The 21,241-nt window shown below is 39.0% G+C and overlaps 1 long non-coding RNA gene across 1 annotated transcript in view; it reads left to right on the top strand.

Moving 5' to 3' along the window:
- The window catches only part of LOC110394074, an 81,755-nt gene that overhangs the window by 34,071 nt on the left and 26,443 nt on the right, over nt 1-21,241 (top strand). Inside the window, exons 10-15 of the long non-coding RNA XR_002435356.1 lie at nt 4,580-4,784; nt 4,872-7,868; nt 9,326-9,480; nt 9,611-13,467; nt 14,833-14,946; nt 20,531-20,677. This is a non-coding gene — a long non-coding RNA (uncharacterized LOC110394074). The remainder of the gene's footprint in view (nt 1-4,579; nt 4,785-4,871; nt 7,869-9,325; nt 9,481-9,610; nt 13,468-14,832; nt 14,947-20,530; nt 20,678-21,241) is intronic.

The raw sequence follows: 21,241 nt of genomic DNA, 5'->3' as shown, positions 1-21,241 counted from the left end.
TTGTAGTTAATTGGGGGTATTATTGCCAAACAGGGAAATTATATGAAAGTTAAATACATCACAGTGGTTATTCTACACAATTAAAGATCTAGGAGGAAAGAGATTAAGTAGGAGAGTATGAGAAAGTAACAGTCATCAAATAGAAGTACGTTTTTAGAAGCGTATTGCCAGAGTCTATTAAGTAAAGCTAAATTAAAGTCAATGGTGCATATTTATTTTGTTGAAACTCATCTGAAGCTACTTATTGTAGGACTATAGAAAATCTTAAACTTAAGCACCATGCTGAAGTGTTATTCTGTAATCATAGAGTACCTGGCTGGGATAAAACTGGCACCTCTGTACTTATCTCAAAATGCCATCCTCACATCTGTCCTTCCTTGAGCTTCTCCTTGCACATGTTGATGAGTTTTATCTTCTGTGCTAATCGATTTTTTTGAACAGTTCTTTGCTTTAAGGGTTAGATTTTGCTCAGAGTTTTCAGGCTTTGTGGTACTTCCTTTCCCAGTTAGCTCTGCTGGAAATTACATGCCTTCCTGCCAAGAGTGTCTTGTGAGAGATAACAGTGCAGACACATAAATGCTTGTGTCTAAATCTGGTCCCTGAGATTGGATAAACCCTAGGAACACGTAGCTGAATTTGGTTTGTGTTTGACATGGCATTTCTCCTATTAGAGCTTATTTCAAAAACACCTCACTTTAAGGAGATTTTATCCAAGATGAAGTCCAGTGTGTATGAAGCATATACTTTTTTATGCTTCTGAAACATGCTTCAGGGAGAATGAGCAAAGATTTTGATCATGTTGTATCCCTCAGCATGGTTCTATGTAGTCTGTACTGCTTCTTGTTTCCAATTTTGACAACCCGAGGATTGGATCACCAGTACCTTCCTGGTAATGGAATTGAATCTGGTACAGGACGTCAAAGACAACACGAAGAGCATCAATAAATACACAGCTGGCAAAAAGAAGACTAGGGAAAATGTGGCTTTGATGTTGAATGTATTAAGGCACCCTGTGACAACGAATATGGAAAAGGAGAAGAGATGGTTCAGGGGGGATCTCATCTATGTGCATAAATATGTGGTGGAAGTGTGAGGGAGTAAAAAAGTGGAGACAGGCTCTTTCCAGTGGCTCCCAGGATAAGAGGCAAAAGGCACAAACCAAACAGGAGTTTCTGTCTGAAAATCAGGAAACACATTTTTACTCTGATGTTGGCCCATGGTTGCTCTGGTTACATGGTTACTCTGGTTACTCATGGTTACAATTACTCTGATTGTGCCCACTGGCACAGGTGGCCCAGAGAGTTTGTGGATACATCCCCCTTGGAGATCTTCCAAAGTCACCTGGACACAGCCCTGGGCAACCTGCTCTGGGTGTCCCTGATTGAGTTGGACTCCAGATGTCTTTTTTAACTTCAGCCGTTTTGTGATTCTGTAATTTATTTTGGGCAGATGAACTTTAGACTGAGTTATTTGTGTTTGGTAACCTAATAATCACACATACCCTTGCAGCAGAAAGAGGTCTCATGGAAATGAAATTTCGTTATCACTTCTTGAACTGTCTTGAAATTGCAGACATGTAGGTAGATATCCAAAGTATCAGAACTCAGTGTTCAGAGCAGAAGAGAGGTCCAAGTTCTCTCCTGAGAAATATCATCAACGCCCCTTTGGACAGGGGTCCTTTGGCAGGCAAATGATGTGGACAGGATTGTTTGTTTGGCTTGAATTTGTCTAGGGCCAGTCTCTGAGGTTGTATAGATACAGTCCAGTAAATGCTACAAGATAGCAGATGCTATTGGTATCGGTGCTTAAATCTGTGGTCATGCTGTATATTTGTAAGCTTGATCCACAGGGAAATCAGTCCAGTCTTTAAGAGTGGCACGAGACACCTAGTTCTGTGGTACTCCTTGCAGCTCATAGGTGCAAAGGGACAATGTGCCCAATGCCGTTGATTTTAGTGGGATCCAGGCTATGCCCTGGGGCAGGTGGTCATCCAGATTCCTCCAGCTTGCATGCTGACAAGATTGACCCTGGAGATGAAAGCAGGATATAACTCTGGAAACACACTAGGTCAACCTCTCATATTTAAAACAAGAAAGGTGCACAATTCAAGGCTTTTCACAACTTCTTTTGCAAATTTGTTGTTAATAGCCTGTGGAATGTTTCAGTGTATTATAGGGTGTGTGACTAGAGTTGTGCTGAAAACGTTAGTTGAGACACAGAGTTGGCCAGTTGAGAGCACTACTAACTGTAATTCTTCATTTTCTATGGGGTGAACGGCTTAGGGCACAGACTTACTTAGAGCAATGTGAGCAATGGACTATTTAGATTTTATGTAAAATTGTAACAAAAACAGAGATGGAGTGATCACATCCCACTCATTCTTATTCTTCTTGAAATCCCTAATGATGTATTTTCTCTTTCATCTTTCCACTCTATAAAAAATTAAATATTCAGTGGAGTGTTGTCAGGGAGGGGACTGAAGATTAAGTGGTGACATCTTAGAGGAGGCTAGTTTTTCTAGTACACTGACAAACTACACTGAACGTATGAAGGTCTAAGACTTTCTTCAGCTTGAGAGCTGCTTTCAGTACCTGAAAGTATGGCAGGAGTGGGTGGAGAGATGAGGGCAGGAGGTCTGTATGGAACAGTGTTTTCCATTCAGTTTCAGAAAGCAAATCCACAGCCTGCTGCCAATTTTCTGTCATTTGTCTGATGGTGATGGCCTGCTGCAGAGTGCCAAGCTGAGCATCCCATAGATCTCATGCATAAAAAAATGTGTGGGAAGATGATGATATATATCTTGTAACAAAACAACACATAAGGGCTGTGCATCACTGAAGTCTCCTTTCTCTCAATTTTTCAGTATTACCCTGGGGCAGTTTGAGTTTGTCATCCTAAAGCTACAGAACGATTTTGTTCTTATGCCAGATAATTAAAAAAAATCATATCAAAAGCACAGTGTTTTGGAAAAATTAAGTAACAGATCATAGCTCTGTGAAAAAGAGTAATATGGATTATCCACAGAGAGTTAACTCCCATGAATGCTGTACAGCTAAGATACCTCTCCTTTTCTCTGATATCATCTATAAGAGATTGTTGTGGTGATATGTGTTTCATCATACATCTTACTTTAAAAAAAAAATCAATATTTGTTCTTCCTTTTGCCCCCACATATTCATGAATTAATGTAATATTCTCTGTCTTGCTGGATGTAAGATTGAAAATCCTAGAGCTGTCGTTGTCCTCCTAACCTCCCTATTTCAGGGTCAACACACAGGTTGGTCATGGTTTGCTCTGCTAAACTGAAGGTATAGGAGGGCTACAGGGTTTTCCTGTAACCTTCCTAAACCTTTCCCCTTTTAGCTTAAGCTGTGCTCAGTTTCCTTGCAGTCTTGAGCCTTTTGTTCCTCACTTGCTTCAGCTACATCTTGAGTATTCTGAGGGGAGAGAAGGAATTTGCTTGAGAAGAAGGTATGCCCTTTAGGTCTCTACCCTGCTGGAGGAAGGTTAATATATTGGCATAAAGCAAAGAACTGACAGTTCTGGCCAGTTATTTCTATGGCCTCTTTCACTGCATTGTCTAAATGCTTCACAAATATCTGCATTTATTCTTATTGTACCACCCCCACATGAAAACACAGAGAAAAAACAAATTTGTGCAGCTCAAGCTGACAAAGTTTACAGTAAAACAGAAGACAATTCAAGTCTAAGTCACAAGCCTGTGTTTTAACGTGAAACCTTTCTCTCAGCTTTGCAGTGTTTGCCTGGGGTGGGTCCTGCTTTCTCTAAAATTGAATGGCTGAGGTTGGACCTTCTCTGCTGCACATCTTATAACACTGAGACTTTGTCAGGAAATTTTTGACACCTGCAAGCAAGTAGCACTCATCTGTGCACACAAGAGAACCCATCAAGTATTTCCTGAGATGTGAAGGAGTGTCTTGACTCCAGGCCTGTTAGAAGTAGGCAGTGTGTCAAACAGATAAGAAATATTCTGTGTGAAACTCACTCTGAATCAAGCTACATCAGGCACAAGACAGACACGATCACACTTCTTTTTCCTGAGATAAATTACAGAGAAACTACCTAGAGGTTAGCTACAGGCTCACGTAATTGATGCTAATATGCTAACTGTAGCAAAGCCTGGACTCCAGCCAGGATAAAGCTGTGTTACATCATTGGTAGATGATCTCCTGGCATTAATGGGTACAGAATGATCTCTTTCCCTTCAGTCCACATATATATTTTATCTTTGTCACTGTAAGATGCTACTGTCTCATCCAAGGGTGCTAGAAGCTTAAGTCATGACAGCTGTTATGGGTGGGAGCTACCTAATGATTTGGAACAGAAAAACACCCTTGCATCCTTACACTTCATTTAACAGATCCAGGCATTTTTTATATTCTCTTCAAAGTTATCCTGTCAAAAAGTACAATCACAGAACAGTCTCTGGTGGGAGGCATCTGTACTACTCTAGACAGTATGGCAATCAGGCCAAGTATACTTGTGCTCCTTGTTGGTATTAAAAGTACTTGTGGCCTCATTCATGAATAACGTTTTCTAAAATCTCCATTTTCCCCAGAGTCTCCATCCTATCCTGGTGAATGATGACCTATCTGTATTTAATTACTTCTCTAATGGTAAGCAAAATCCTTGAGCACTGACCCTTTGGCAAGTAAATCTTCACAACACAGACCACTGGTTGGCATACATCCTTGGTGCCCAGGCTCCCACAGTCCATCAAGGTGGTGATTCATTCTCACTGGAGAACTCCACATCAAATTTTGGTAATGGGTTCCTGGCTATCTAAAACTCAAATATGTTTAACCTTACATCTTGTAACTTTGACTAATTGGATATTTTTCTTTTACCAGATCTCTAGCTGCTGATTTTACTTCTTTCAGTTGAACTACAAGTGCTGAAGACATGTACAGCATATCCAGGCTCCACAAGTTGTCATAGGTTATTTTGTGCATATACAAAAATAGTTCCAGGCACCTCCACAAGCAGGTTAGATTTGGCAGCACTGCACATGACCTAGTCGGTTCTGGACAATATAACTTCTATTGCTGTAGACGCAGGTGAAGAATCAATGGCAAGATCTTCAAGGAGCAGAGAGGAGATTTGGACCAGGTTATGTGTTGCTCAGTGAGGAAAGTCCCTTCATTTTTCTGTGTACCTCTATCCCCTGGGATCATGGTGTACCAGTCTAAATTATTAGTGGTTATTAGTGGTACTTTTCAACAGGAATTGCTTCGGCAAGGATTTAGTTGGAATAGACATCAAGGCTTAAAGATGATTTTAAAAAGTTCCTTCTGAATGTTCCTCCATTTACTAACCAAAATTGAAATGTTCCCTGGAAGCATGTCTGCAGCAGTAAAATACTGATGAGATTCTGGTAGGACTGAACTCTTGCCTATGCAGAAAGACTATTGGAGTCTGTCATGTTCACATCTCTTCTCATGGGGCTGCCCTGCCTGAGCAATGGGGGAAACCCTTCCTTCTGTCAAGAGAAGTGCTGGAATTTCTGCTGCAGGTGAAACTGTAACTTCGTAGATCTTGCCTTAATGTTGTTAGCACCTTTGACTATAAAGGGACCATTTTATTCTCATTGCAATTCTAGACTATCCACGAGACAGGACAAATCTGACCTTCTGAGCCAAGGTCAAATCTAACTGCATCTCTTATGCTAAAATGGCAAACCTTTCCCATTAAAAAGAAAAAGTGTTGTGAACACTGTTCTGTTGAAAAAGACCAATTATAAGACTGCAGCAGACAGTATTTTTCAATAAAATATCACTGGCAGGAATGAAACTATATTCTTTTGAAAATTCACCATGTTGAAGCAAGCAATAAGCAGAAGAAAAACCACTGTGAAATCTATAAAATGCTCTGAAGCATGTAGGAGGAATGCCTAACCGCAAAGTATTCTGCTCAGTAACAAAAACTAGTGGAAAATGTGCAGGGATTTTTGAGGCACCAACAATTAACATATGTATATGCAAGGTTTACATATGAAGTAAATGAAGTATAGGTTGCTTGTATTCTAGATTAATTTACATAATTTAGCAGTCTTGTATTTCATTTCCTTTATTAATACAGTAGATGGCATATGTCTTGGGGGTAAACCAAAAGGTGATTCTGGTGCCTTCAGAATTGTTAGATTAGTTCAAACTCTTAGGGCTTAAACTATGATGTAGCTGTTTGAGATGGACATTAATTCCTAAAGCTTGCTCTAAAATGACTGACTGGAGCACATGTAGCAAGGTAATTCCATGGTGGCATCACTATGTGCTAACAACACCCATTTCTGTAGGGGCAATTTTTTAGACATGAGAAATTTTTCTCAATTTACTCCTACAGTAAGTAGCAAAAACACTTAGCAAGAGATCTGGCCATTTCTATTCACAAGAGCTCTGTAACATTTCCCATTAGCAGCAATCTGCTCACACCAATAGAGCAGCTATTTGATGCTGAGGCTGCTATGACAGGTACTTGAACATATAAATAGAATCATGTTTCGTAAGTGTGACAGTATCACATGGCTGAATACATGGAAGTGCTGAAGTGGGAAAAATTCTTCTTACCCTACAATGATTATCAGTGTGCCAATATTACATTCAGTGCAGCGATGACCTTTGGAAGTGATAGGCTTGGTTAAACCCATGAATGAAGCACTAGTGGCAAGCTTTAGTTTAAACTATGATTGTGATAAAATGATGAAATTAATATTTGTGATGTAGATGTGCAAATTTACAGCGCTGTATCTGCACATACCCATGACATTTTGTCTTCAGTTCGCTGGGTGATCCTGGAACATCCCAGGTGATCTCTGCATAGATGAAGGCGATGGACTGACTTGAGACAAGTCAGTAGAATTATCTCCTTCCTGCTTCACAGCAAAGCAACTGACTGATTGCTACAGCTATCCAGGTAGGAATTTCAGACTGTTTTGTGTTGTGGCTGGATCAGTTGATAGGCATTACTTGTATTCTTCAATGCTTGATTAACTCCCTCAGTGAAGGAACGCAGGGCAGTTCCAGTGATACTCCCAGAAGTTCCTGTAGGAGGTAAGGGAAATGAACAAATTGTACACAAATAGTTGTAAATAGTGAGAAGAAACTGTTTCTGCAGATGCAGAAATGTTTGGATGCATTGAAGATTCAACTAGGCAAGTAACTAAGCAACCTGAACCATTTAGCAGGAGGTTGGGTTTGAGGACCTTCCAACAAAAGGTCTGTGAATTATAAAAAATAAAAGAAAGAAAGAAAGAAAACCACGACCACCACCAAAAGCTCCAAAATTGAGTTTGCTTTCTACCATTTGAAGAAAATCTATGACAGAACTAAAAATTTTAACACATTTTTTAATCACGATTTGTGAGAATCAAAGCTCATGGCAGAGCTGTGACATGATGGTGAGTTGATCCATGCTTGGCTGGAGATGTATACCATGTGTGAATGAATTTGGCCACCATGCAGAGTGATGTAGGGCCTGCGCTGCTGTAGTGCTGGTGATTTCTGACAGTGTGTCTGCCAGCACTGTTCTGATGAGCTTTGATGTCTCTCCACTCCCTTCCATACAGCCTCATCATTCTTAAGGCCCTGAGCCTCCATCATCTCTCTCTCATGCTTCAAAATATCCTGAGCTCCCGTGCCACTCTCTGCTCCCTCACTTGTTGATTTCATCTCACCTCTCCCTGAATTTAGCCAACCTTGTTTTCATGCTTCTTTTTATGTAGGATGCTTTACCTGATATGGTAACAGTTGTGTCACAAGTGTTGTGTCATCTCCTCTCATAGATGGATCTGGAGAAGAGAAATATTTTGCCAGAAGCTAAGAACAACTTGGCATAATGTATTGGCAAATACTGTGAGTTTATGAGACTTGCTCTGTGGCAATGTAAAAAATGTGAATGGAAATTTGACAGCAGATTGTGGTTTCCTCTATTCAAGCAATTACTCAAATGTCAGAAATGTCCTTTTCTTTTTTTTTTGCTTTCTGTTTTACTTTTCCTTATCATCCTCAATGACCAGATACCACAAGAGAGTATGTCTCTATGCTGTGATGAAGACTGCAATTAGTAATTTTATGTGCAAGAAGAAACGTCTCAAAAGAACAACGGGATAATTTATTTTCTGTCATATACACGGGCACCTATATGACAATGACATACTTCAAGATGTACCAAATACTTCCTGCTAATAATGACCGATTCCACATTCCTGCAATTCAGTATCATATTCTGTAGGTGTTCCAGGCAGATTATGCCAATGAAACTTTGGAGGCAAGACTATTTTTATGTCTTTCTTGCACAGTCTGTCTCATTCCAGAGATATCACAGCAAGAATACTTTCTCTTGAAATCCTAATAAATGCACCATTTTTAGATGTAGTTTGATTTCATGCTGTCTTGAAAGAGTGATTGACTTCGATTTTTGAAACCCTGCACACAGCACAAATAGTGCTAAGCAATCTTTCCCATTTGTAGAGTATTATTATTGGAAACTTGGAAAGTTTTATTTCTATTTAATCTTCTGCTTCATGCCTCCACTGATACTGAAATCATTATCAAGTGTCATTTTGATGTGTTACCTCATGCAGTGAATTACTGAACTCAACTGAAGAGCAACAAACAGAATGAAGGCCAGTCTGCTTGCAGACCTGTATAGTTTCACTGATGTCAATACTATTAGACTTATCTAAGTCCAACTTCAGTTCAACAAAGTATAGTCCTTAGTTTGTTAGCAGACTACAGATTTAAATTCTCAGCCTGTTCCACTGTCAACTATAGTCAATGAAAGTCTGCACTAACTTCAAGATGTTTTAGATCAGGTCCCAGTTCTTAAATAAGGAATAAAAATGGGTTTATTATTGTTAATTATTATTAATTTATTATTTTTATTTTTTATTTTATTTTAATTTTAAAGTTCTTGAATATGGAATAAAAATGGGTTTATTATTATTAATTTTTATGGATACAAGATGAATACAAGACAGTAAAATGAGTAACTATCTAGACAACAACTGCATCATTGGATTGGAACATTCTGGCTGAAGCTGGAGCAGGCATATGTAGCAGTCAGGAGAGATAGCAGGGGAATTGTCTCTTTTGTCCTTGTTTTGTGGTTGTTTTTCCTTTCGTAATTGGATTTTTTTTTTAATCTGATTTTGAAACTTTAAATTTCTAACATAAATTGATTTGAATTTATATCCACTAAGAATCTGAACCTTAGGTTTTGGACATTTATGAAAAGAAGTAAAATAGAGTATATTGATAAAACCTTTATCAGTCCTGTTTATTTGCATGTTATTTTCCCTGATTTATAGTGCAAAGCATGGCCATGAGTTGTACCAATTCTCCAGGACCTTGAGCTTCTTACTTTACCACTTATAAACACCTGGAACATGACATCAGTGGCTCACTGGTTTCCAGCCAGCAGATTTTCACCCTTGCTGATCATCTGGGCACCTGTGAGAGTGAGGTGTGACTCTTGCCTATTCAGAAAACATTCATGGAATTAAGTGAAAATAAAATAATGACTGTAAAGGATTTATATGCAGTATTATTTCCTATGATACATTTTGCTTTTGCTTTGAATTTTCTTCTTCCAGGTCTTAACTAACCTTCCAAGTCCATAACCAATGAGAAGCAGGACGGGACATACAGATTCGTAGAACTGTTCTGACCAAAAATAACATCATGATTCAGATGCTCGCTGGATGAAAGATCATACAAATGCTCTATAATCTCATAGTACCCTTTCACAAATTGTTCAACAAGTTGCTTACCCCATGTAGGAAGAATAATTTCCTCTTCTATTTTGTTCTGTATTTGGTTCCCACAAACTTCATTTGAAGACCCACAGTTCTTGTAGCAGAAAACACAGTTCACAGTTACTTCCTCTTCACCATCCCCATGTCAATCATATTTGTAAGGATAATTATCACACCAAAAATATTATTTTTTCGAACTGTGAAATGGTAGTCTACTAAATTGCTTCTAGTACAGATGTTTCCCATTTCAATTTATCCTCCTTGGTTTTCTTGGAATATTTTCTATTTCTAATTTAACTTGTCTCAGATAGAGGATTAAAACTGCATAGTATTTGAGATGTGGGTAAACTGTAGATTCACATAGTGGTATAATTATCTTGTCTATTCTGCTTTCCATTTTCCTATTAAGTCCTAACATTTTATTTGTGTTTTCTGTTGTTCTTTTTAACTGCTACTGAACAATAAGCTGATGAGTTCATTGAATGATTTCATTTCTGAGCATTAACGCTGAGCTTAGAGCCCCTTCTTTAAGATGTGACATTAGAACTACTTCAGTGCTCATCACTTTACATTTACCTGTACTGAAAGCTATCTGCCACTGTGATCTACCTAGACATTCGGTTTTGTAAACTGTGCAGTTCTTCACAGTCAGCTCATTTACAAATATTCTAACAAGAACCGTTTCCCATAGACATGGCTGTGGATGTCCACCAGTTCCTGACCTCTATTGTATGAACTGGCTGCTCACTGCCAAGAGTTATGGGAGGGTGATAGAATTTATATGTCCCTGAGAAGCAGAGGATAACAGAAAACAGAAAAAAAAAACCTGAGGAGTATTGCCAAATCTTTATTTGTTTAAAGCTGGAGCTACTCGTGACCAAAGACTACCTATACTTTCTGTCTTCTGCTCATTTTGTGAGCTTTTGTGAGCTGTTCCTCTTGTTGTTCAACTATATTAATGTTTCCTACATAGTTGTTTTCCTGCTGAACTTTGTAATTGACTGTCCATGACTATATTCCTTATCAAATATGTGTTGTTTGTAACAGAGTATAGAGAGATGCATTACCTGTTCTTACACAGGAAGAAGTTCTGAACCTAGATCCAGAACAGCCTGCAGAATTTAAGTATTTTATGTCATGTATTGCCAAGACTGAAATCGTGCTAGAGTGTATCCATGGGACAGACTAGACAGGCAGTGTGCTACAAGTGCTGTTTTAAAGATTATGGAAACATTGACTGTTTTCTTCTGGGATATTTGCAGGATGATTTTTGTAGTATTCAAATGTTCCTTTAGCAATTTAGAATAACCTAATGTTCCTTTAACAGTACGTGGAACAATAGAAAAGTTCTGGAAGAAGCTCAGCCTGTTCCTGTTTCACTAAGATTCTTTCAGTTTAAGTGGATTATCATAAAGCAGTATTGACAATTGCCGAGGCAATTGCACAGGGTACAACTCTCTCCATCAGCTGAGCAGAGATAATTAGATTGAAAACCTAGCTGCATTAGTTTAATACAATACTGTACCAAAATGTACAATCAGTGATATATCATATAATCTCAGCACTATGTCAAATCAATACCTGTTTTCAGCAAAAAAAATGTGCAAGTTATGCTGGAGATACGACTAATGGGAATGCTTTTTGGAGCGTGTGTTTGCACTGCAAGGAGAGATGACAATTGGTTTCATCTGGAGTAATTACAACTCAGTGACCACTAGTTGGGTAATTACTCAGGAAATTCTCTGAGGGTAGGGAAGCAGATCTCAGTTTTGTGCTCAGAATGTATCTAGTATAAATTCTTTACATATGGTAGGAAAAATATCCTTTCCCAACAGAAAGGCAATGAAAACAGAGTAACAGAAAGACTTATTTATTCAGGAGCCAAAGAAAGTTGTGTTTCCTAGGTGATATTATTTTTTCTGAATCTTACAATGTCAGTTTTGGTCATCACAATGCCATGAACTTCTTGAACAGATTAAAGAGAACAGGAAGGTGGTTTTGACAAAGCACTCTGTCATCTGCATTACTAATGCACCACATCTCAGAGGGAGCAAAGTATTATGTACTTCATAAAGTATGCATACACTGAATGCAATTTATGATACATACTTTATGAAACATTGTGAAAATGTTGTATCTTGAAATTATCTTAGAATGGTTCTGACCTCCAGGAAGGCCTTTGAAAGCAGAATGAATGTGTTAATTCAAGAACGTGCCTAGACTATGAATTCAGGATGTTCTCTGGGAAGGCAAGGAGGTATTTTACATTTGATACTTAAGAGTGCAGTTCCAGAAAGCAATTGCATAGGGACAGGATGTTATGTACTAGTGCTGTGTTTGATGAAGTGTTCCCTATTCTCAAAGCATTCCTGTTATTGGAGTAAGGAGCCAAGGGAAGGGGAATCTTGACAGAAAAAGAGAAAGTCAGAGTCAAGAGGTGCTGCCAAGGCTCTTTCATTAGATTAGGAGACCATCTTCTGTTTCATTCTTCTGTTATAGGGGTAATCTGAAGCCTTGAAGTCAGTCTATCAAACCTTTGCAGAACTACTTGTCAATAAAGCCTTGCTGGCACTGTAGAATTCTGCTTGTAAAAATCTGGTCTTTAAATGAATACTATCCACAAATCTTGTAAAAATGATATTCTTTTTTTTTTTTTCTGTATTCCCAAGCCTGCCTTGAAATAAATTCATAACTGTGGCACAGTGTGAGAACTTTTGCTGTTTTGTCTCCTTATAACCTAGATGAGAGTCAGTTTGCAAGGAAAAAGGAAAGCTGTCTTTCAGTGAGATCCATCAATAGCTATGTAAAAATGAAATACTTGACACGAAGAGACATTAGTGTGTTTTACTGTGAAATTTTAGTACCTCCTCTGTGCATAGCGGGATTGTGGAACACCAGCTTTTCAGACAGAACTTGGAAGTTTCCAGGTGGGAATCATAGCGTGGGCTCACTGCAAACTCTGCTCCAGGCTTGGTGGAGGACTCAAGGCCTTCTGAATTACTGAATTAAACTCATTTTTGATTAAACTTCATTTCATAACATTTTCCATCTCTGTATTGCCATTTTCAGAACAGTTAAGTCTACCTTGAGGAATTACTGTTAGGATTAGTCTATGTATTCAAACTTCCAGCAAATAAAGAACATTTTATCATGGATCTTTACTATAACTAAATAATATCTGTATAGAATACAGTATCTAATGTCTGGATCAGTACAGAGTGAGCAGATTAGGTCTGAGCCGAAATACCATAGCATATTTTATTGGCTGGGCAACCTCTTTACAGGGATTGTAATTTTAGCAGTGATGGCAACAGTAATTTCTTTCGCAAATCACAATATACTCCCTAAACAAAAAGAGCTTTGCAATTTCCCGAGTGAATGGAAAAATAATTTTGTAGGATCAGTAAAGATAGCAGTAATTGTTACAGGATTTACTGTAATTCATGTGAAGAGCCTCAGTTGCTCACGGTAGACTGTCAGAAGTACAATATCATAAAAGTGGAGGCCATAATAAGCCTAAGTGTAGCATAGTTTAAAAGACTAACTTTTTGTTGCTAAGAAAAACAAGAGCTTTGAAGGAGATGAAGTGACTTCTTCAGAAGCAATGAAGTTCCCAGTGCCACAACGCCATGTCACTTCATCAAGACAACAATGTGAACATTTTCCAAGAGTCACTCAGAACTAAGTTGTTATTGGTAAGTGGAAAAGTTTCCTTCTCCCCCCAGATTGAAAAGGTCACTGATATCCCAACACAGAGAGACAGTAAAATACTTCAGTTGATGTTCCCAGCTCTACAGATAGATAGGGTGTTCTTTAGTCCATTACCTACTTGCTTACTTTGAAGACTACATGAAAGCACACTAGGAGTACTGGAAGCAACTAGCCTTCCCAGACCCCTTTACCCTTCAGGACTGAATCCCAAGGGACTCTGTACCAGTGTCCCGAACAGTTCCAAGTCCGCCCTCTGGAAGTCCAAGTCAGCAGTTTTGCTGCCCCCAATCCTGACTTCACCAAGAATCAAGAGCTCTACCATTTCATGGTCACTCTGTCCAAGACAGCTCCCAACCTTCCCATCTCCCATCAGGCCATATCTACGTATTAATATAATATGAAAAGTCCAATTAATCTTCTAGTTCACATACTGCAAAATACAAATAGGGCAGAAGCCTTTGACTCATGATAGAGCATTGAATGTGTGCAATGAAAATTTAAATTTAAATTCTTTTTCTACTTTTGTTGAACGCTTTTTTTGAATTACAAGGCAGTTTTCATTCTGTCAACCTTAAAAGCATGAAAATGTTGAGTAACATCTTGGCAAGGTGGTTATCTCTAAACCCTGCAAATGAATGAGTCTGAAAATGTTTATCTTATATTTGAAGCTTTTCAGTATTTTAAGCTGCAGTTAATTATTTGCTTAAGATAGGGATAATGAAAAGACATTTTCAATAAATGAATGCTTTAATTAGAATAATGGAAGCTTGCAATGCTTAAGTTGATGAAGTTCAGCAACTTTTTCCTGAAAATACTGTTCCGAAAATACAAAGAATTTCTGAAGGACCAGAGTTTAACAAAAATCTGGATGCTTACTGCATCCAGAACAACATGTGAGCAACTCCGTTCTTTGTATGCAAACCTGTATTCTGGAATAGACCAAGATTTTGCCTTCCTTTCATAGTTCTCTTATATTAGTTAAATTTATTTATTTATTTATTTATTTATTTATTTATTTTTGCAATCCAGCATCAAATGCAGAACTTGAAAATAGTATTTTCCTTTTGTGAACAAAGTAGGGCACTTTAGAGAGAAGTACTGAATGTTGATTCTCTTAAGGTGATTCTTCAAATAAAGACTACTATCAGTTGCACACGTAAAGATTTCAAGGAACTGATTTAAAAAGAAGAGGATCAAAATTGGAATTACAATTTTAAATTACAAATTTAATTTTTGACAGTGGAATTGTTGAGATTAGGATTGATAGTGCAGTTGAAGAAAACTACATGACATGCAATAAACAAACCACTGTTTTTTGTAAAAGTTCTTTATTGTCCTTTATTTTTCAGGTGATTGTCTCCAAGACTATGGCTATCTTTGTATATCTCTAAACTAGCATTTAAATCTGAAAACTTGCAATTCAGGAAGTCAGTGTAATATCATTGAAAGAGCCCAAGTAGCAGGTGAGAAGGGATCCAAATGCTAAATGCTATTCAGGATGACTTTGTGCTGTCTTTGTTTTGCTTTCAGTATTATAATCAGGAATGAATTTCATTTTTGGTTTCAGTATTATAATCAGGAATGAAAACTTTCGTCTGATTGGAAAAAAATTGTAGTGTTTCTGCATTTAAGCCTTTCTGATGTTAAAATGGAATCATGCTACAGCTGATAAATTCAAGCATTTTGTGTAGACAGTTGTGTGTGTTTTAAAATAACTTTCTAAATGATTTTCTTTAAAGGCACTTCCTCTGATTCCCACATTCTTGCTTTCAGTTCTCTGCCCCCTCCATCTTCCAGACGTAACTGTGGGTAGAGATTTTATCCACAAAAAGGGTCAATGGAATGAAGCTGGTTAAATAAATCTCCAAAATAGACCTGCCTGCAGCTCAGGCTGAGGGTTGATTTTAGAGAGATGTTTCAGCAGACATAGACCAGTGTCTCGGGGTCTCTAGTGATGGAGTAAGCAATCAGTGTTCCCAGCACTGGCCTGGCCTTGCAGAGTGTTACTCCACTGGGCTTTGGCAGGTAGAAGAGAATTGCTCAGAAGCTGTATCTATCTGATAGTCTTATCTAAAAGGAAATCTAAAAGGATCGTTGTCCTGGTTTTATGATTTTCGGTTATTGGTATTCCACATCATAACATCATGTAGTGAATGTACCTGGTTCTCAGAAGAGGAGGACTACTACATTCCCCAAGGTACTTTGCTCCTCTGTTACCATTTCTGGCCAGAGGGAAAAGATAAAAACTTGCAGATCACGAGACCTCGTCCCTTTTTCCGCCCATCTCTCATCTTGGCAGCACCTTGCTCTCCAGCCGTCTTATCGTCAGTAGTAGAGTAAGGCCTACCTTGACTTTGGGGCATTCTCTCTCTCTGTATTGGATTTATCAGCTTAAATTGTAATTATATTGTATTATAGTGTGTTGTTTTGCATTCTGATATCTTATTTAGTAAATTAGTTTGTTTCTCCTCAGATTGTTGCTGCTGTTCTTTGCTCTCAGGGCCATCTCCTTACCCTTTTCCCCTTTTCCCTTTTCCCGGGGCGTGGGCCTGTGCGTCCCCCGTCCCATTCATCACGGAACTGGGCTGAATGCCTGTAAACTGTTGACAATCATGGATGTCAACGGGAAAGTCTGGTTCTTCTCATTAGCCACTGCTGAAATACTTTTATGACTAATGTGAAAAATTATGACTTACAGAACACGATTTTTGAGTGAACCATCAAAGTGAGCATGTCACTCAACGTAAGTATTGCAGGATGTAACCATGTATTTAAGCTTTTATAAAAAAGGGTCAAGTACCAGCAAGGTTAACAATGGTTCAGATATTTTTGATAGTGTATTGAATTAAGAATACATTTACATTATTAAGTGTAGACACGTTACAATTTAAAATCATAGAGAAATGCAGTACTGACATATTGTTCCAGGCAGCAGCACACAATGAGAGGTCAGTGAAGCTCCAATAAACAGTCAGAGGGATGGTTAGCCAGGGAACAACCTACTGATTTTGTTTGCTACAAATATTCTCAGTTGTACACGTAAAAGAGGTTAGGAATAGTCTAACTTGTTTATCTCCAAGGAGCAGCACCTCTTGTAGCATTGTATAAAGGCTGAGCATACACTTTTTGCTAGATAAGGAATCCATGATAAAGAAGCTCCTTAGTTATAGTGTACTCACACCCAGGGCAGAAAATCCTGGGAATGAGTCATCTATCTAATCTAGGAGGCAAGGGCAGGGAAAGAACCATGAAGCTTGAGAGCAGGAAATTCAAACTAAAATCAAGACACACATTGTTCTGGTAGGAGTGATTGAAACAAGCTATCAGGAGAAGTGATGGATTCTCCATCTTTCAATGTCTTCCAGAGTGGGCATGTTCTCTGAAGATTTTGTTTTGCCAGCTGCAAGTTACTCAAAGGACAGTTTGGAGGACAGTAACTGATGAGGTGAAGATCCTGCCATACTTCTTAAGCATAAGACACAAAATAGAAATATGCAGTTGCTTTATTTTGCAAAATATGAGGGAAGAGGAATAATAAGGACAACAGCATAAACTGAAGCCTGAACGAAGTAAAGCTGTAAGCTATACATGAAACAAATTGGCTATGGAATGTAAATAAATACGTCCTGGACCAATAGACCATAGTTTGAGGGTGCTAGAAGGATGTATGAGTTTCTCTATGATGCTTTACACACAAGATCCTCTATTAGCCTAAGTGTGTGTTTATTCTGATGCAACATGCATAAAACAGAGCAAATCCACAGAGCTGCAGGGTGAAAACAGCTGGAGTACTATCTAATGACAAGGAACCCCTTCTATATGGGAGGCTGGGGATCTGAGATAAAGATTAAAAACTGTACTGTAAAACGCATCAGTGTCATTTGCAGAACTAGAGCACAGAAGGCATATGTAACAGGTGCTTATTTGCATACACCTGTTTTCCCAGATGATTCACAAGCTTTTCAAGGTGTAATTCTCCGACAGGCATGCTATGTGTTCACCTGCTGTATAGGGAAGATCTTGCTACTTTACTACAGGGAAGGATATGTGCCTCAACTTAGAGGCTCAACTCATGAAATAACCATACCTCGGAGAGCTGGTAATAACATTTTCATGTAGGGAGAAACTACTGATGTGCAGCCCTGCCCACGCTGACAGCTCCCCTGTCTGGTTTGGGAAGCAATGTTGGCAGAGCTTCTGATATGGGGAGGTTTTCAGCCCTCACAGATAGGCAGCAAGGGTGGAAGAGCAACATGGCAACGTCTGGTTGTCTCCTTGGAAAATGGAGAACATGACCACCACATAGATGCATCACTAGGCTGGATTTTTGCCAAGGAAATCATAGAATCATAGAATTGTTTGAATTGGAAAGGACCCTTAAAGGTCATTTAGTCCAACTCCCCTGCAGTGAACAGGGACAAATACAGCGAGGTTAGGTTACTCAGAGCCCCATCCAGCCTGATCTTGAATGTCTCCAGGCAAGAGGCATCCACCACCTATGTGGGCAACCTGTGCCAGTGCCTCACATTGTAAAGAACTCCTTTCTTATGTCCAGTCTAAATCTTCCCTCTTTTAGTTTGAAACCATTTCCTTTTGTCCTGTCACAACAGGTCCTGCTAAAGACTCTGTCTGCTTTCTTACATCCCCCCTTTAGATACTGAAAGGCTGCTCTCAGGTCTCCTCGGAGCCTTCTCTTCTCCAACCCCAGCTCTCTCAGCCTGTCCTCATAGGAGAAGTGTTCCATCCCTTGGTTTATTTTTGTGGCCCTCCTCTAGATCCCCCCCAGCAGGTCCGTGTCTCTTCTGTACCGAGGATTCCACATCTGGATGCAGTACTCCAGAGTGTCACTACAAGAGAATAGGAGAGAGGGAGCAAAACTTCAGTGACTGAATCACAAAGCTCCAAAGTCTATGCAAGGGCTTTAATCCAGCAGTAATATTTGTTTCTAATTTTAGTGTCTTTTTTTTTAATAGAACTTTTCTAATTTGCCATTTTGCTTGTACTGCTAAAACCTTGTGGTCTTAATCCTTTTTTTTTTTTTTTGCTAAATAGGAGTCATCATGATTATTATCTTGCAAGGGCTCTAATCTTTGTCATTTCCTTGGCACTACCATTACACTGATGCTATCAGTGGAAGAGAACAGGCCACTCCAAGCTGTTACAGATTCGTAATTAGTACAAAATCCTATTGATTCTCCATGCCTTTTTTTTTTCCTAACACCTGAGCTATATAGTCAGCATAGTCAGCCTGGAATATAATTGTTTAGCACTGAGTTTAAATTGAAAGTACTGTAGCTTGTTTTCAATACAGTTTGCCTCAAAGAAAAGTGAATAGCAGGAAGTATTCACTCAGATATCCCAGAATTTGAATTCTGTGTCTGAGTCCTAAAATTCATTGTGTTTCAGTCTTGAAAATTTATTTATTGCTCCATAGTAGATAGGCATTATTTGCCAGATACTTTTAAAATAGAGGTTAGAGATTTTATTTTCCTTCTAGATATTTATAATCAGGATTTCTTTCTAAAGCATTTTATCCTATTCTGTCTCCAAGCATACCCTGTGCCACCAGACTCATACAAGGGGAAGATTAGTTATGTGAAATGTTCATAATAAAAGCAAAAGCCCCTCACTGCATAAGATTGGAGTTGGGAACTCTTTGCTTCTGTGAAATGTTAAAGGTTCAAATCTTTGACCAGCTCATTCTCTTGAAACCTCTTCCTGGTAAGCCTAGGCAGGCAGAGGCTTCTAAATCCTATCTTATCATTTAGGTTGAGTTCAAGGCCTGCTCAGAAATGAGTCTGCCTCTCTGTTTTTAGCATTGGATATATGGGATGTGGTTCACTGGCAATGTATGCTCTACTGCTTCTTGAATTAGTCAAGTTCTTAGTGGACTGTTCTTTGAATGTTGTCTGCAGATTCATATGAGTACATCCTTCCCTGGGGATGTACACAATCTTCTCCATTCCCATCAAGGGGAATGTGATTGCTACAGAGTGCGATGTGACAGATGTGGGTATTACAGGCTGTCAGTGCTTTCTGAATGACTCAGGCATTAGTTTTCCCTCCTACCAAACACCAACAGAATGTTCTGTGTATCTCTGTGTTGTAAATTATCATCTTGGTACCAGTTCCCATTCATCCCCATACTGTATTTTATCCAAGCACCAATAATTGTGCATTACGATGTATACAGTCCTTCCTTCATTTCTTTGTCTGCTCATTTACTCCTGCCTTTTTTTTCCTGCTATGGTTGCAGCTGTGCGCTTCTACTGGTTTTCAAATGGAAGTCAGTCTAGATGTGCATTTATCAAGTGTGCCATCCAATCTTTCATTTACTGCCTTTTAATGCATTTCTGTGTTCTGCATTTTTTTCTTATTAACTGCCTTGAACCTCTGTGCCTTTTTATTGTATGTTAATGTAACAGTTCAAATCACACAGTGAGCTCACGGCTCACTTCTCCTCGGAGTCCATTCTTTTATTATTACAAATGTGTAGCAAAATTGGAGAAGCACTGTGCCTTGCAGTACATTTTACACTTACATGAACATACAGTCTGAAGGCTTTTTATTCCTAGAGGTTCCACTTTCTTGTAATTCATTTTGTGCTAAGTAAAATGAAAGGCTATCCATTTTACCTCTGACTTGGAAACCAACAAACAGAAGGAAGCTCAAAAATGAAAGCAAATCTCCATAGAAGTTTAAATGGAGTTTTAATGGAAGAGAAGAACAGTAAAAACAAATAGCTTTTTGCATCCAAATGCAAATGGAAATAGAGGAACCTAATGTGCACGTATCTTTTATACATTTAAAGTTATTCTGTTAAATGTAAGTCCTGTTTTTTTCTTTGTCTCCTTGAGCAAGGTTGTGCCAATATAGCAGAGAAATGATTCATAAATAGTCTTGTTTATAAAGGCAACTCTTCTATTGCTTTTGAATTCCCATTTTGTGGGCTTACTCTGAAGTTCACAGCCTGGTGACTGAGCAAGTACCCTAGTTCTCTAAACTGATAAGCAAAGAGAATCTGCATCTTCTTTTGCTTCCCTGCAGGATGAGGAAGTGATGTACTTGCCAGTGCTTGAAAACACAGTACCTATGCTTGAGCCCTAATCAAGATCTTGGAGGCTGAAACTCACCTTCACAGCTAGCTGCTGATCAGGCCAAGGGAAGAGTTTCTCTGGCATCTCCTATCTCCAGGTTTGGACTCCCATGTTTAGCACACAGCAGTCCTCGGTTGTAGCCCCACACTTACAGGGTTGAATGAATAAACTTTGATCAGTTGCTTCTGCCCTAGGAGGGCTGGCAGATGGGCACACCACAGCAGCACAAGTGCTCATAACTGTTCAATAAATCAGTCCCCTTTCCCTAGCAGATTAACTCAGGACAATGGGTTGGCACTGAAGCTGCTGAGATGCAGGAGTGTGTGTGCCATGCTGCTGATGGGGAGGGGAGCAGAAGAGGTGTAGGCAGAGGAGCAAGATGCACAGTCTGGGCAGTGACATCTTCAGCTTCTGCAGCCCACCTACCTGAGCCCCATTCAGCATGTAACACAGCCTTGCGAACACCAAGCCCAGCCCAGCCTCTAAGTTCTTAAACATTGCAGCATTAAGCTTTTAATCTCAGTCAACCACATCTGACAGCAGTAGCTGAACGTTGGATTATGTCTTCCTTATGCTGCAGAAGGGCTGCAGATCTACTTTGCAAGTCCTGCCCAGCCCAAAGCACAGACTGAATCTCAGTGAGATTGTATCCAGAGCTTGC

The sequence above is a fragment of the Numida meleagris genome, chromosome 2 (genome assembly GCF_002078875.1).
Source record: "Numida meleagris isolate 19003 breed g44 Domestic line chromosome 2, NumMel1.0, whole genome shotgun sequence".
Lineage (NCBI taxonomy): Eukaryota > Metazoa > Chordata > Aves > Galliformes > Numididae > Numida > Numida meleagris.
Note: the sequence above shows the minus strand (reverse complement) of the source record. Positions and strands in the feature narration are given on the sequence as shown.